Source organism: Anabrus simplex, chromosome 6 (assembly GCF_040414725.1).
Source record: "Anabrus simplex isolate iqAnaSimp1 chromosome 6, ASM4041472v1, whole genome shotgun sequence".
NCBI lineage: Eukaryota > Metazoa > Arthropoda > Insecta > Orthoptera > Tettigoniidae > Anabrus > Anabrus simplex.
The window spans coordinates 306,078,895-306,095,809 of record NC_090270.1 but is presented as its reverse complement, the minus strand read 5'-3'; the positions used below and the strand labels follow the sequence as shown (position 1 = coordinate 306,095,809).

General features: G+C 39.3%; 1 protein-coding gene across 1 annotated transcript in view; it reads left to right on the top strand.

The window, feature by feature from the left end:
* alpha-Man-IIb (alpha-Mannosidase class II b) overlaps window positions 1-16,915 on the top strand; it is a 421,315-nt gene that overhangs the window by 385,130 nt on the left and 19,270 nt on the right. The gene's annotated exons all lie outside the window — the stretch shown is intronic.

Below are 16,915 nucleotides of genomic sequence, written 5' to 3'. Positions count from 1 at the left end.
CGAATTGCTGGTATTGGCTAACACGAAAATATCACGTGCATTTTATATAAACGGCCGTAATTTAATATGATAAATGTAACATCGTAAGGAAAAGCACTTTTACACGTATGAAAACGCTTCGCCAACAAGTACGCACCACATATAATCAACTAGAATCACATATATTCTACTAGAAAAGAGACCAACAAGCTGATTATTTAGACATTTCAATTCGTCAAATAACGTTTTCTCTTAGATTTCACTTCGCTGGATAGATGAAAATACGTGATAAAACTGTTAAAATGATATTTCTAGCATCATTTTGAATATTTCAAAATAAATTAAGGTGCAAAATTCCTCGATTTATTCGCTCTCATGAGAACTGCGAAACACAAACATAACTTGTTGCCTTAGTTTTGAAGTGGTAGATAATTTCTTAAATTCACCACCCAATGAATGGGAAGTACACCCGAAATCATAATGTTATTCGTTTTACGTCCTACTAACTACATTTTTTACGGGTTTCGGAAACGTCGAAATGCCGAAATTTAGTCCTGCAATAGTTCCTTTACGTGCCAGTAAATCTACCGACACGAGGCTGACGTATTTGAGCACCATCAAATACCACCGGACTGAGTCAGGATTGAATCCAGCAACTTGGGATCAGAAGGCCAGCGCCTTAACCGTCTGAGTCACTCAGATCATTGCGAGTTTTTTGCTAATTGCTTTACGTCGCACCGACACAGATAGGTCTTATGGCGACGATGGGACAGGAAAGGTCTAGGAATGGGAAGGAAGAGGCCGTGGCCTTAATTAAGCTACAGCCCCAGCATTTGCCTGGTGTGAAAATGGGAAACCACGGAAAGCCATGTTCAGGGCTGCCGACAGTGGGGTTCGAACCTACTATCTCCCGAATACTGGACACTGGCGCACTTAAGCGACTGCAGCTTTCGAGCTCGGTGTCACTCAGATCAAGTACACCCGAAATGATTATGTTAACATGATGTTAATATAACGTTGACATATGGCATAACAGCACTTCGCGCAATGATAGTAACCTTAGTAATGAAACGTTCAAACACTAAAGATATAGCCTAATAGGTTTTTACCCATTAAATAACATGAGTGGAAAAACTCTATTGACTAAACATTGATATTTAACCACATGCACGAGCTTCAGTTCGGCACAGTCTGCTTGATAACTGATAGCCACAGCATGAATCGGAAGGTGTTGGTAGTGTAAAACCCTACGTTACAAATCCAGCTAATCCCTCTAAGTCATTATTTCTTTTGTGTAACAGTATACAGATTGCTCCATCTGTCACACTTATAAGTTTTGTTATACTCCAAGATCCAGCCAAACATTTCCGCAGGCAAAGCACAGATTATTGTAAAATACACTTGCATCTAAATCACTAGACACTTTGAAGCACATAGACACTGACGGAATAACACAATATCAATTATATTCTATCTAAGTTAATATTTTTCGAGGAACACGAATAGTTTGGAAGTAGAGAACTAGATTTCCTAACCTCAGACTTATTCTCAAAATGATGTATGCACGCTACGGTTTTGCCATGGACTTCAAAATAATCACGATGTATATTCCTAATCGATTTCTCTTCTAATGTTCTATTTCGTAGGAAACTTAAGAATAGTTGTATGAGAGGCATTGCCATAGTTAGACTAAAAACTGGTCCACCTAGTGCACTCATGTTTTTTAATGAGTAAAAATACGATCAAAACAAGCACATTCTCACATTGCTGCGTATAATTACAGATCCTATGTACCCACCGACTCATATAAATACACTCGCACACTTATATTCTACAAAGAAACTAACATTTATCGTCAAATTTAATAAAATTACACCGACTACATACGATAACAACAAACCAAAACAAACCCACATTTCCAACAATTTCGGCTACTCGATTCGCCATCTTTGAACGATCGAGAGTAGCATTAAGGTCTGAGGATTGGAGTAGGTCTTGCTAGAGATGGGCACTATCGACTGAAAACCACTATCGACTAGTCGGGCGATAATCCCTTCAAACTATCGACTGAATAGTCGAATGTTTTCAGTCGAACAAAAGTATTCATTACTTCCTGTTGAGAAGACTGAACAGTCGAATGATTTCAGTCGAAAGAAAGTATTCATATAACGCAAGCAGTCAGTCCATGAAAAACATTCGAATGTTTCCAGTCGAAACTCTCCGTATCAAAAGTGGAGAGTCGTACTTTTACGAATTCGACTGATTTTAATGCAATTTACCAATAATTAGAAATCACTTGTATAGACACCCATTAGAACAAAAGTAATGTTATATTGAGTGACTTACAAATTACACCACTCCACATTAAGAATAACAAGCTACCACCTGGATATCCCAGGTCCGTATTCCATTCACTGACAGCGGATACCATATCCTTAAAGCAGTTTTCCATGGGGTTTTCTACATTCATTCCTGGCAATTGCCACAACATTACTGTACCTTGGGCGCATACCCCAATCCCAGACTAATATAATCACACTATCGAGGAATTCGCAGTCGCGCAGGTTAAAATCCGATTTACGTACTCGTCCGTACACGGGCCTAATAAATAGGGAGATGCCCTTTACGAATCAGCATCATAGGAATGGCCTTTCTTGGTGCTAAATGGACAGTGACACATAGAAAGACGACAATGAGGCTCTATTCCCGAACAATGCTAGCAATAATAATATGTAAAATTTGTTGCTGTAGTACACAATCAAGATATATATGAGAATAGCCAAACACACTACTACTGTATTTTCTAGATTATTATTATTATGCTTATGCAGATTATTTTATAGTTATGCCTTATTTATGAATAACGTAATTAATATAAATAAATATGCAACGAAATAAAGAGCACATAAACGACAAGAGAAAATCGCCACATTAAGTATGTACATATAAAATTAACATATTATATATTACATATCCGAAATGACCATAAACTGATAGTTCCATTCGCTTCCGCGTCGCTGTGACGGGAGTACGACTGAATTCAGTCGACTTGTTTTGTGCTGACTGGAGAGCAAAGCGTGGAGAGATCCGTGACGGGGACTGCGACTGAATTCAGTCGACTTGTTTTTTAAAGTAGTCGACTGTTACGATAGTTTAAACTATCGACTAGTTCGATAGTTATCAGTCGATAGTGCCCATCTCTATATGTTACTGTCATCACATTTAATGATGCCAGTACTGGTAGACTGAAAGTCTTGGAGGAGCTGGGTGTGAAGACTGGTTGGAATACATGAGCCATACTGAAAGAACTGGACAAGGAGCGAGTCGACAAGGCAGAGCTACAGGCCCAAAAATTGTCCAAGGAGGCAAGACCTTTGAGGAGGAAGAAGAGGATACACTCGGACAATGTAGGAGATGATGAAAACTACACTGCCGGTGATTTTTTACTCCTGTTGCTATTGAAAAGTGAGTTACAATCTAAATTAATTTTTATTTGCAATTTCTGAAAAAGTATTTTTTTTAGACAAATAACCCGTTATCTCCGGATCAATAGAAGATAAACCCTTGATATTTTCACTGTTCATGTACAATATCCTAGTAATACCACACCTCTAGTATGGTAGAGATTAATTGTACATTTGAAGAAAAATTTTAAATCATTTGACAAAAAAAGTTGTAAAAAAATAACACACAGAATTTTTTTTAAATCCCAACTCCTAGAAAATGTACTCCAATTAAACTAGAGGAGTAAGTACATAAAGCATATATAAATAATCTGTAAAAGTTTCATTGCCTTTCATGAAGTAATTCTTGAGAAAATGGGTCATGAAATAAGCATCTTTAACATTGGCAGGATAGGCCATTCATACTCCCCTTAACACGGGGAAAATAGATCAATATTCATTCGATTGTTATATATACTACAAACATCGTTGAAAAATGCTGTATTGGAATGCTTCCTAAGAATCAGAAGAACTTCAGTAATGTCAAAATTCAAATTATAACAATTTTAAATAAAATGTTTAAAAATTTCCCGCCTTTTTAACAATATATCAAGGTTTCCTTCATAACTATCTTACTGTTTCATGGATAATTGTGATTTTTTCAGGGTTTTCTCTCATAGTGTTGTACTACAATCTGTACCTCATTCAGATCAATAGGATTTATATTAGATTTTATACAATATATTTATTTTTAAAAATATTAATATTTTCAGGTGCTCGGAATAAAAACTCGACAAAAGTATCTAAATCACAGTCTATGTTAGTGATTGAGGTTCATTTTGTAGGTGGAGGTTTGATACACACTTTAAGAAAGGAAAAGTGCGAACATTCTTGGAATTTATGAGGGAAACAGTGATACATTGTTAAAAAGGCGGGAAATTTTGAACATTTTATTTTAAACTATTATAATTATTAGAATTTTGATATTATTGAAGTTGCTTCTGGTTGCCAGGAAGCATGCCAATACTGGGATATGTGCAGCAATTTTCAACAACAATTGCAGCATATTTAACAATCGAATGAATATGAACCTTTTTCTTCCCTTCGTTAAGCTGGGCCTCCCCCCTTTTAGGATTATTATTATTATTATTATTATTATTATTATTATTATTATTATTATTATTATTATTATTATTATTATTATTGGCCAGTTGTGGAGCACGTGAAGTAACTTCAGGCTTTTCATCCTCTCCTTGCCTTCCTATCTTTCCAGGACTTGTTCATTCTTTCACTACGTTCCCTCCTTTCCTCCGCCCAGAAAGAGATTTCCTTTGCTGCTTCAAGTTATACTGGAATACCTCACCCCCCTTTCCCAGATCAGTCATATCAAGTAATCCTGGTGGGGGTCCCATACACTGGAAGCATAGTCTAGTAAGGGACTTACCAGACACTTATAAGCCCTCTCTTTTACATCCTTACTGCATTCCCTAAATACTTTTATAATCATGTGCAGAGATATGTACCCTTTATTTACAATCCCATTTATGTGATTACCCCAATGAAGATATTTCCTTATATTAATACCTAGGTACTTACAGTGATCTCCATAAGTAATTTTCACCCCATCATCGCAGTATTAAACCTGAGAGGACTTTTCTTATTTGTGAAACTCACAACCTGATTTTTAACCCCGTTTATCATCATACCATTGCCTGCTGTCCATTTCACAACACTGTCGAGCTCTTCTTTAAGTTGCTTACAATCTTGTAAAGTATTCATTACTCTATACAGAAGAACATCATCTGCAAAATGCCTTGTCTCAGATTACAGTTCTTTACTCATATCATTATATATAAGAAAATATGTCCAATAATACTGCCTTGAGGTATTCCCCTCTTAATTATTACATGATCAGATAAAGCGTCACCTACTCTAATTCTCTGAGCTCTATTTTCTAGAAATATAGCCACTCATTCAATCAATCTTTTCTCTGGTCTAATGGCCATCATTTTTGCCATTAGTCTCCCATGATCTACCCTATCAAATGCCTTAGATAGGTCAGTCACGATACAGTCCATTTGACCTCCTGCAAATTGAGGTTCAGTGGAATAACCTTTTATTGACACCAAATTAAAGTACACAAAATGACCAATAGATGGTGCTGTATAGCAACACGGCAGGTAAAAATGGCCACACATGCTTGACATAACATGGTGTTTTATTGACACCAGCAACGAGTGCACAAACAGGCCAACAGCTGGCGCTGGACTGCAACACGTCAGTGATGCTGCATGAGACCCGTGTACGATCGTTGCCTACGAGATATACAAGGCGGGACATAGCTACTAATTTGCCGCTGAAGAGACGGCCCGACCGGGTTCACGGTTTGGCCGCTAGATATCAGGATTCTGTTCTGTTCTTGGCGGACTTTTATCATAGAGATGTGCGGAGTAATTGTGTTACTGTGTTGATTTTGTGCAATTTATTGTGCGTACTGATTCTGTCGGTGAATGACTAAGATGTTGACCAGATGGCGAACAGTTGTGTACCTCTAATGTACTTCGGATACCGTAATGCTAAAAGGCAAGAAAATGTGACGTTTCATAGTTTCTCTTCGGAGTACGGTTTTAGAGAGAAATGGAGGTAAGTTATTTCGAGGCAGGGTGATAAAGTAGGATCTCTTCGGGTGCCTAACAATTTCTTTCCGAGTGTGTAACTTGCATTTTAAGACATCAGATCTCAATCTAAGCACATCAATCAAACGAATTCTTCCCAACAAATTTTCTTCGGATTTTATTCTATATCCTGTCATAAACATGAAAGTGTCAAATACAGGAAGGATCCAGCTCCTAGAAATGACGTATTTCTATCAAAATTTAGTAGGATTCCCGATTCGGATAAAGATGAACACGCCATATCTTCAGCAAATAACTGTTCTACGTCAGACACAAACAAAAAAGAAGTGAAAGTCCCGTTTCTGTATCGAGGAAAGGGTACGAATAGCTGTGTTAAATATAAATTGATGAGACAATCAAATACCAGATTAAGGAAAACTGTTTAAATTGAGAAGTAGGATACGGGTTATGAAATCAGAAAAAAAAGTTTAGGATATCTGTCAGGATGGTATCTTAAAGAATTTCAGAACGAAACCCCTGAATCCAAAGTATCGAGATGGTGATAACTTCCTGAAATTCAGGTAATCTAATGTGATATATCGGTACGTCATAGAAGATTGATAATATTTCTATGAGATGAATTGGTCCTTGCGAACATTTGAACATAAATGCTGCTGAAATATTTGTCTTAATTACTTATTTAGTTTCAGTATACTGCAAGAAATACGTTGTAAAAACTATGTCATGCAGTTGCTCTTGGTCTATTTTTATCTGATCTCTGTTTGGTGTCTTCTGCAATTACTCGTTTTAATGGTTTTTTATATACGAACATGTTGCAATGAGCGAGTGAGACAGCTCAGTAAAGAGAACTCTAGTGGCGGTAGTCGGAAGTATGTCGAGGCCGAGTCTAATGTGCTGTATTTCCCGGCCTTCAGTATCTTGTAAGCAACGGTACCGTATGGAAGGAGCTGTCGAGATGGAGGGTGTCAGATGCGCCTGCAATCGTGGGATGTATGTTTGGCCTCCGAGGTCCCCCGACCTCAGTCTGTATGATCATTGGTAGTGGAGTTAGCCGAAGTCGCAAGTCTACCGCGATCGTCCGACCTCATTAGGTATGCTAAGAAACAACACCCGGCGCTAATTTCTCAGCATTACTACGAATATGCTGTACAGTGCTGTTCACAACATTGTCCCTCGACTACAGGTACTTTTTGAGGAATGACGGCCGACATGTTTAGCATGTGTTATAAAGAACATCGTCTTTGCTAAACCTCGATTGTTATTCTAATTATTGTTTGTGTATCGTATGAAGTGCCATCTGTTGATCATTTTCTGTACTTGATTTTGTTGTCAGTAAAACCCCATGTCATGCCAATCATGCGTGTCAATTATTACCTCTCTACATCCAATATTTCGTGAAGTATTGCCTCGTCAAATGTTAACGGAATTTTTGGTCAGCCTGTATACCGGTATGAACTTATGGTTTTATTATATAATTTGAGTTCCATTGTGGTATAACATATATGCAAAGAGTAGGAATTAAGGGCGTCCTTTTTTTTTGAAATGATATATATATAAGCCTTGCCATGATTTGGCAACCTTTATTTTGAGATTGCAATAAAGGTTAGCTTTCTTGCTTGCCTGGATGGCCTTCCCATTACAAGATATTAGAATCATTCCGTATTGACGGTTTTACACTTTACAGAGGTGAAAAAATGAGAGTGTCCTCCTAATTCAATACATCATAATCCATCATTAGACGGAGTAAAAAAATTCAAACATGTTTCGGCTCGTTTGAGCCATCTTCAGTGATAAATGAGGGGGGTTGAAATAATTTACATAATACAAGTTAAAAATGCCAAAAAAAATAATGAAGGAACAAATGAAAGAACAAACAAAAGAGAGCCTAGACGGAAACAAAATTAGCACAAATATACAATATTTACATCAAAAGTGGAGCAAAAAAACTCACTGCGACAAAATTCAGTGAAACAGGTAATACAAAAATAATAATTGAAACTAAAAACTGCATTAACCTAAGAAGAAAAGAAATGAAAAACAAATGATACAGCTGGAAATGAACAATAGGTGCACATGGTGAGGTTGCGGACCTCGTAGTTTACAAAATATTGGTTTTGTAACAGTAACAAAACAGGTTAAAATCACTGTCAAAAATTCAGGCAGAAAATCATCCTATAGAAACCCATCGCATCAAATTGGTTAGCAGGGAAGTGGGAGCGAAATTTGTTTTGAGAAACCAAGCCTGATATAACGTGCAGGCAAAAAGCCTGTGACAATGAAAAACACCGATGAAATTTAAAGCTTTAGAAATAGCAGCATTCTCAATATCTTCTCAATTTAGCGGTCCCAATGTTGATTATCGTTTCATAATGTTGGCTGGTTGGTTTGCCTAATTATAAAGGGTCGGAAGGGCCGCGACAATATACAAGCATGAACTTACAGTTTTGATATATACATTGAGTTTCGATGAGGGAAAATACACAGTCGTAGAGTTTATATACAGTATACGCCTGATTATACATTGCGATATTGGTTATGAATACATATGAAGGATAAAATTGTACAAGATGAAAAATGAGCGGTTGTGATTGCCCTTAGAGGTTCAATTATACTCAACCTGGTTGTCCTTATTGCATGTAAGGAACATGGAAGATACAATGTTATCAGTTCTGTGTTTGAGGCTGTAGATGGTTCTTACGGGGTTTGCCACCCCTGGTTGACTGGTGTTTACCCTATATATCCCATGACCTTCTTTCGATAGTTAGCATTCATTCCCTCTGGTAGCGTGATAGCAAACAGAGCACGATACAGAGGAAGCAACTGCACGTATTCGATTGAAATACTGCTGACTAATTCTGTGACATGGATTATTCCTCTTGACGTTAACACCATGTTTGCCTCGTCTGCACTCTGATGACGTGCAGTTAATGTTGTTTGTGAACGGCTGCCTCACAAGCTGATTGCTGAACGAAGGAACAAAACTGACATCAGCACTGTCCTACATCTTCAGCTGGTTATTACAATAACGCAACAGTCATGTCACGCATCATAACCAGATGTCAGCACATTAGCGAGCCTGCACAAACCGCAGTAAAGCAATTTACCAGCGCTAAATGCGTTATAGGGAGACAAATCTATGCTACTGTTCATCGTCAGTAAGAGTTGGATTTCTGTGACTTAAAACTTCCCGATATATTCATGCACTTCAGCACTATAGGATACCAAACTATGACATAAAATCTTGGAAATATGGCGCAAAGGAAATTAAATATAGTCCACCTCTGTGGTGTAGTGGTTAGTATAATTAACTGCCACCCCCGGAGGCCCGGGTTCGATTCCCGGCTCTGCCACGAAATTTGAAAAGTGACACGAGGGCTGGAACGGGGTCCACTCAGCCTCGGGAGATCAACTGAGTAGAGGTGGGTTCGATTCCCACCTCAGCCATCCTGGAAGTGGTTTTCCGTGGTTTCCCACTTCTTCTCCAGGCGAATGCCTTAAGGCCACGGCCCCTTCCTTCCCTCTTCCTTGCCTATCACTTCCAATTTTCCCATCCCCCCGCAAGGCCCCTGTTCAGCATAGCAGGTGAGGCCGCCTGGGCGAGGTACTGGTCATCCTTCCCAGTTGTATCACCGACCCAGAGTCTGAAGCTTCAGGACACTGCCCTTGAGGCAATAGAGATGGGATCCCTCGCTGAGTCCGAGGGAAAAATCGACCCTGGAGGGTAAACAGTTGAAGAAGAAATAAATACAGTGTTGTGTACCGGCAGCAGTACACGCATGCACAGAAATGGTATCGCGATATAAACAATCAGCACTGCCCTAGTACTGAAAAGGAGGGAGGGAGTGAGTGAAGGGGTGATGTTGAAGGCCATTCCCGTACCCAAAAGGAGGGAAAGGAAGTGAACATGTAGTGCTGAATGCACGGTGTCTGTATTGCTATACATTCACCACAGTGCCCATTTCAATCACAGCAGCCTTTTAGCGGGCTGTGTCTACCTGCAGCAATTCGTTAAGCGACGAGGTAGGGACGCCATGCTTTGTTTATATCGGGACACCATTTATGTGCATGAATGTACAAAAGTATTGAAATCATCCGCGTAAGCGTCTGCTTACATCTGACTGCTGTCGGGATACCATAGGTTTGAGATGTTTATTTCTTGCTTAGAATCAACTCCTTATTTATCTCAGCTGTCTGGAGGTCTTTTCTTGAAATCGAAGCTTTGAATGTGATTGGTACGCTGTTTGAATGAGCTAGAATGTATGGCAGACGGAATCCTTTTTACCAGACTGCTAATGAAGCGTTCTATACCCTTTCCTCCTCGCCTTTCTTTGATCAATCTTATTTCGTAAGCTTCGTGTTCGTTCTTAATGGGAGAACCTCTAATGCTAAGGGGATTCTATAGAATTCAAATATGGGAATATATTAAATGCTGTCACGATTTTCTCCACAGTAATTGCATATGCAGTTTCTTCTTCTTCTTCTTCTTCTTGCTTCAATTTCCCCGCAAGATGGGGAGGTTCATGGGTGCATTGTATGTCGCATATGTGGGTTGGGTCAGTTTTACAGCTGGATGCCCTTTCTGACTTCAGTTTTATTTGGAAGGATGAATTCGACCAATACATGTTTCATTTCACGGTATGGTTTATTAGGAGTCATAACATGTATGTATTAACACAAACATAAAAACTGAGAAATATGACACATGGAGTTCACTCAGTTTACCCTGGAAATGAGAACCCGTTTAAGAACAAGAGGAACAAAGGAAACTGGACATAGAGCTAACCACTCTTTTCGTATTAAATCCAGAGATTGTAAGTTGGTGGAGCCTCCGTGGCTCAGACGGCAGCGCGTCGGCCTCTCGCCGCTGGATACCGTGGTTCAAATCCCGGTCGTTCCATGTGAGATTTGTGCTGGACAAAGCGGAGGCGGGACAAGGTTTTTCTCCGGGTACTCCGGTTTTCCCTGTCATCTTTCATTCCAGCAACACTTTCCATTCTGATTTCATAGCATCTGTCAGTAATTAATAAATCACTTTGGGAGTGGCGACCCCATCGTACTCTTAGCCAATATCTTGTTCATTCATTCCATCCCTGCCCCGGTTAATGACTGGAAAACAGGTTGTAGGTTTTTCATTGTAAGTTTGTGAAATCCTTTGTCTTCTGCTGCTCCGCAGGGGCTTACGGAAATAGGTTTCCTTCCTCAGCATTTTCTGTTCTAACTAGAGATGTAACAAGAAATCAGTAGGGTAGCCAGGATCTGTCGGTGGGTGGGGTGAACCTCGGAGCTAAATTTTATTTCCAGTTGTCGAAATTTCGAGATATAGGGAATGCCATTTTTGAGCATGTATAGCAAGCACATGATTGAATCATAAGTATCTACGGGATTATACTGAATACATTATTTTCAACAGTATTTAAAAATATACAAACAAACTCTATTTTACGGCATCACTTTAATTATAACCTTTATTATAGTAACTTTTTAGAAGACAGGGTACAATACATACAGTAGTGATGCAAGATACCTACCTCGAATAACATCTTTGGAAAAATTCCGTTAACCTCTTCTGTTTATTACTGTTAACCTTTCCTCCCTTCACGTTGTAACGTCTCGTCAATACTACGCAGTCGAAATCCGTAAGTGGAGCTTTTCATCCACGACTTCGGGGGTTGCTTTCTTACGTGACCGGTAATTAATTCACAACCGACAAACAGCGAAGCTCGCCGATTTTCCGATCATTAATTAGTTTTTCTGTTCCATTCATATTAGCTCCCAGCATCACTGCAAACCTCTCTTTACTTGCTAACCCTTCCTCACAAACGACAAATACGGTATTGCACAGTTAATGTTGTACAAAATTGGAGTTACAGAGTATTTTTTGCTTCAAGGGAAAAAATGTTTGCTTCGAGAAATCGAGAAATTCGTATACCGAATTTCGAGCAGTAGAGAAGTAAATACACGTGAAGAATAGGAGAAACGGCTGGGAGATTTAAGTTACTTCGAGATACTGAAAATTCGAGTAATGGAAGTTCGAGATATCGCGGTTCGACTGTAGATATAAAATGATGATAGAACGCTAAGAAAGTGCTTGTGTGGGGCAAGAATGCATAGCTTGTCATTATAAGGACATTGATACGAGTGAATTACTGTATGTTGATATGGAGATTGCAGTACACTACAAAATCTTACATTAAAATACAGAACAAGAACAATACTATCAAAGTCAGCAATTTTACAGTGAATGCTATGTTCAGTTTACAATCTAACATCCAAATTTCTAGGCTTCTTAGAAAATAGGTTAAACAGACCTGTTGGTTCTACAATTTTGTCTCTGAATGTTTATTTATTGTTCACTACTGTACATTGTGTACGGATTTTTACGTAAACTGGGGGACCTGTGTGAGAAATCTCGCATGTTCATAAAGTATGTGGTGGAGTAGCCCCCTGGTGAACTAAGGAATACACGAATCAGTACAATATTAGACAGTCTTAATGTAATCTTTGATTTTTTTTTTAACATTGATGGTATCCACTTGAACGGAAGCAAATGTAAGTGCATTATTATGCTGACGAATGTTCCGGCAGTAATTTTGGCTTTTACTATCATTCTTTTCTTAACTGATAATCACAGCATATTATTGAAAAAACAATCACACTGGTCAAAATGTGAAGTGGACAGCAATGATGGTGCGTATTTTCCTACAGCAACAGGATTTGCAAATCGCACACTTCGTGCAATCTTTTTAAACTAATTTTAAAAAGAAATTATCGATATTTATGGAGTGGGAGTGCAATTCGTCACTGCTAATGTATATTCTCTTTCTTTTGAATGCGCGTTTGTCACGATCGGTTACTTGTGAGCGCCGCAAAAGGGATCTATACTACTGAAATAATATATATGATTACTGTATTGTTGGGAGATCAGAAGAATGCACATGCGCGGTGAGGCACGGGGCGAAGGGGTTTTCACCAACAGAGCCAGTGACGCAATGGTTACCATAGCAACTCCGCTACTACCTAGGCGACTTTATATTAACTTCTACTGGTAGCTCTTCGCTCTTGTCAGTTGTAATCCAGCAAACTGCAAAGTGTGAGTCAATGTTTTCGTGTAGCAGATAAGAGCAGATAAGAGCCGATCTGTCTGGGCAGAACAGGAAGTTCGTGCTTGCAGGCCACATTCCTCATTCTTGCATTCTTCTCATCTCTACACAATACACGCAGTGAGAAAGATTATACCGGGTGAGCAATATAAAGCAGAACCAGTCCCGCAGCCAGGCAGTGAAACCTGCACACGGGATGTGCGTGCGTGACAGGAAGTCCAAAGTAAATATATTGTCGCGTAAGCTATTTCTAACAAATAACGCACCACGCTCCTATTTTTACATCATGCAGGGATATTTGGTGAAGCTGATTAGGCTTTTCAGTAGTCCAATAACGATTATTTTGTGTGTTAATACTGTATACCTACTTAGGTGAAATCACGATTCGTCCGAAAAGAACATTAGATTAGGGTCAATTTCTCCGTCATGTATCGCATTCAAAACCCATTCACAAGATCGCATTCGTTTTGCAGAGTCACCCGGTTTATGTTCTTGCATTGCAGTAATTTTATTCGGCTTTAACTTCAGTAACTTTGTACGCGTTCGAACAGAACCATAGGAAATGTTCATTTCCTCAGCAAGTTGTCGAAGTGATTTTGTAGGAGACCTTTCCTTTCTTGTGTGAGTACTGTACGTGGTTTATTACGTTTCATATCCAGAACACTTCCCGTCTTATGTGATTTATTTATTAATCTATGAATCGAAGTCCCACCTGGGACTTGATCAGGAAACTTCTCTTGAAATAATCTCTTTACGGCCCTGTACGGACGTATGAATCGTCTTTGTGGAATAGAATACCGATACCCGACTTGAGCCACCTGAGCCATTTCACTGAATTCACACACTGTACTAGTATATCCAACTAAACACATGCCACGTTTGCAAAACGTTCAACAAATACTGAAACCGGGCGCGGTAGCGCGTCCTTGAGAACATCCGGCACTGTATTTCGTCACCGAGCGTCTGACTCACTCAATAATTTCCGCACACAGGATGGAGCGGTTCCGCTCTGTTCTGCTCACCTGGTATTAAATTGCATGTAGTTTAGCGTTATCCGAGAAAAACCACGGGAAGGACCCCATACACTGCTTCCGTTGTACGGTGCCCGTTGGAAGTTTGGTTGATAATGGCAAGCCACGTTTCCTACTGCTATTAACAATCGAGTTCGGGAATTTCTACTATAACGGGAGGCTCACTTGCCTAATGCCATTCACAATGGAGATAGGGAGTTTTTATTATAAAGAGAGAAATACACCGCAGAATGGCAGCTTGGCGTCTCTCTTGCTCTCTACCCAACGAACAACAATGAGTTTCCAGGAATAACGACGAAAACGGCATTACATCACTTCCCTGCTGGCAAGCAGCTAGAGGCGTTGCCATGGTAACCGGTAGGCTTGTTGGTCACTCAGTGCAGAACATGAAACCCGCAGAAAATAGTAATTTTCTCCGTCATTTGAAGAATAAGCGAAATTATGGACATAACAAAAGTTGTTTAAAATAAAGGTATGTTTCACGTGTAGTTTACGGATTTTACAGAAAATCAATAGTATACGAGAATATTGAAAAGTCCTGTTGTGGTCTTCTTGCAAACCCACCAGTCCGTTCAGTGATTTTTAAATCTTAAGCACATCTAAACCCGCTCCTGGATGAGTATACTCTAAATATGAAGTTTGGTCGATATCTATCCAGCTGTTTTGCTGTGATTGTGGAACGGACAAACAGTCATTAAAGCTAAAAACCACTGATACGGTTTTGAGTTGATTTAAAACGGACAACTACCTGGAAAGTTGGCAAAATAAACGAAATTACAGACAGCGGACCCCCTACAACTTTATTTATATAGAATATTGTTAGTTTCTATTATTTGCCTTCGTAAACATTTCATGGAAGTCTAACCCCCAGTGAAACCCCCACCCTCTACCCCATGGCTACGCCCCTACAAGGAATAATGTGACGGGGAAAATGCTATGAAATGGCATACACTTCACATTTAAAAATACAACATTGATACATTTGTGCATGAGAATTACTTACATAATTAGTCTTGCCCGCTGCTCATTCCGTTGCACTGCAGCCAAGTGTCTCGTATGGGAGGCCATAATGAACATTGATGGAGTTGTTTGGACTGAGGTGTAGCCCTTCAGTGCTGAGGGCAGCGAATAATAAGTTCAAAACTCATATTATTTCCACCCCCTTTCCTCTTCAATAGCGGCTCACTTCTCTGGAACCGTAATATCTCCTAAATCTTTCTGCTCTCATTGTTTTATCTCCTATTTAATTCTGCCTTTAAAAATAACCGCGTGCGCCCCAAGCCACACCCTATTGTTTTCAGCATTGTATTGATTTGACGGCGAGCTCATTGTTCGTTCCGTTGCCGTGGCAACAATGGGTTTCGTAATGAAGTTGGCATTGACCAGCCTATTGTTGTCATGCCCTGTTATTGCCAAGTGTGCAGTGTGATAAGGAAATTACGGAGATAGCCAGCACGGACCATCAAGAAGGTTTTCACTATTTCCCCCTCCTTTGTTTTGCTTTCATAATGCATTGTTAGTGACCCAGCACGAAGAATGGACAGAAGCTTTTATGGCTGGTGCTATGGATTAATACGAGAATGAGTCGTTATATTCATAGCTTGTACAGGGAGCTCACTAATGCATTGCCTGAGCCACTCATTGGCGGGTTGACTCGGGGTTGGATTGTCAGCTAGAGCGTTCCAACCTTAAATTGCAGTACAGCGTACATGGAGCGCGCTGTTGCGAAATCGACTCGTGAAGATCACGCTCGAGTGTGACTCAAACAGGGCGTCACAGTTTCACATTTTTCGTTTGTAATTTTGAATTTTAAGTTCATTCATTCATAAATTAATATTTGTAGGATGGTAAAATAAATACAACATACCTTAATCACTGGCGTTGTTCTCAGACATTGGACGTACACCTTCTGTCCTTTCTGCAAGGCCTGCTGTTCCCGCTTTGGATGAACCGGGTTCGGGAGATGAACTTGAGGATGATCCGGACGATGCCAGAGGCGCCAGGTCGATGCACTCATTCCAGCTAACGATGAAACTATGAACATATTTACGATATCGTTTCAAAATATGTGTTTTGTTCGTTTCTAACAAAAAAAATAGTTCGTTTTAGCAAAAAGCTGCCCGGACGGTTCTTTGTTACGAAGAGGACGTTTGGTAACTAGAGGTGCACGGTTAGCACGTAAACAGTTTCGAAGTAATCGGAAACTATTTGAAGTTATTGAGGCAGAAAAACACTATTTTTGTCGCCCTAGATGGGAACACTATTGAAAGGATGTCACATTTTAAGCACCTATGTTGAAGAGTACGTAGGAATGGGATCTAAATGTAGAAATAAAAATTAGAATCGGAATTGTAAGAAGTGTGTTTTTTAAGTTAAAACATTGTCTGTGCGACGTGACTTCCCCTTTGAAGCTAGGACGTATGTCGTACGACTTATCGTATTTACTATGTCATGTGAAACACTGAGTGCATAGCGTATTATTATTATTATTATTATTATTATTATTATTATTATTATTATTATTATTATTATTATTATTATTATTATTGTACCGGGAGGTACACCTCTACGCCGCACGTTTAAATCTTGCGCCAATTGGAACTCCTCTACTGGAGAAACACTGAACTTAAACGGGACCTATTTAAACCTTTCCTCTGAAGATGTCACTGTGTGAATTTCGACTTGTTTTTGTTTACTATTTATCAAGAAGTTTGGACATTCTCTCA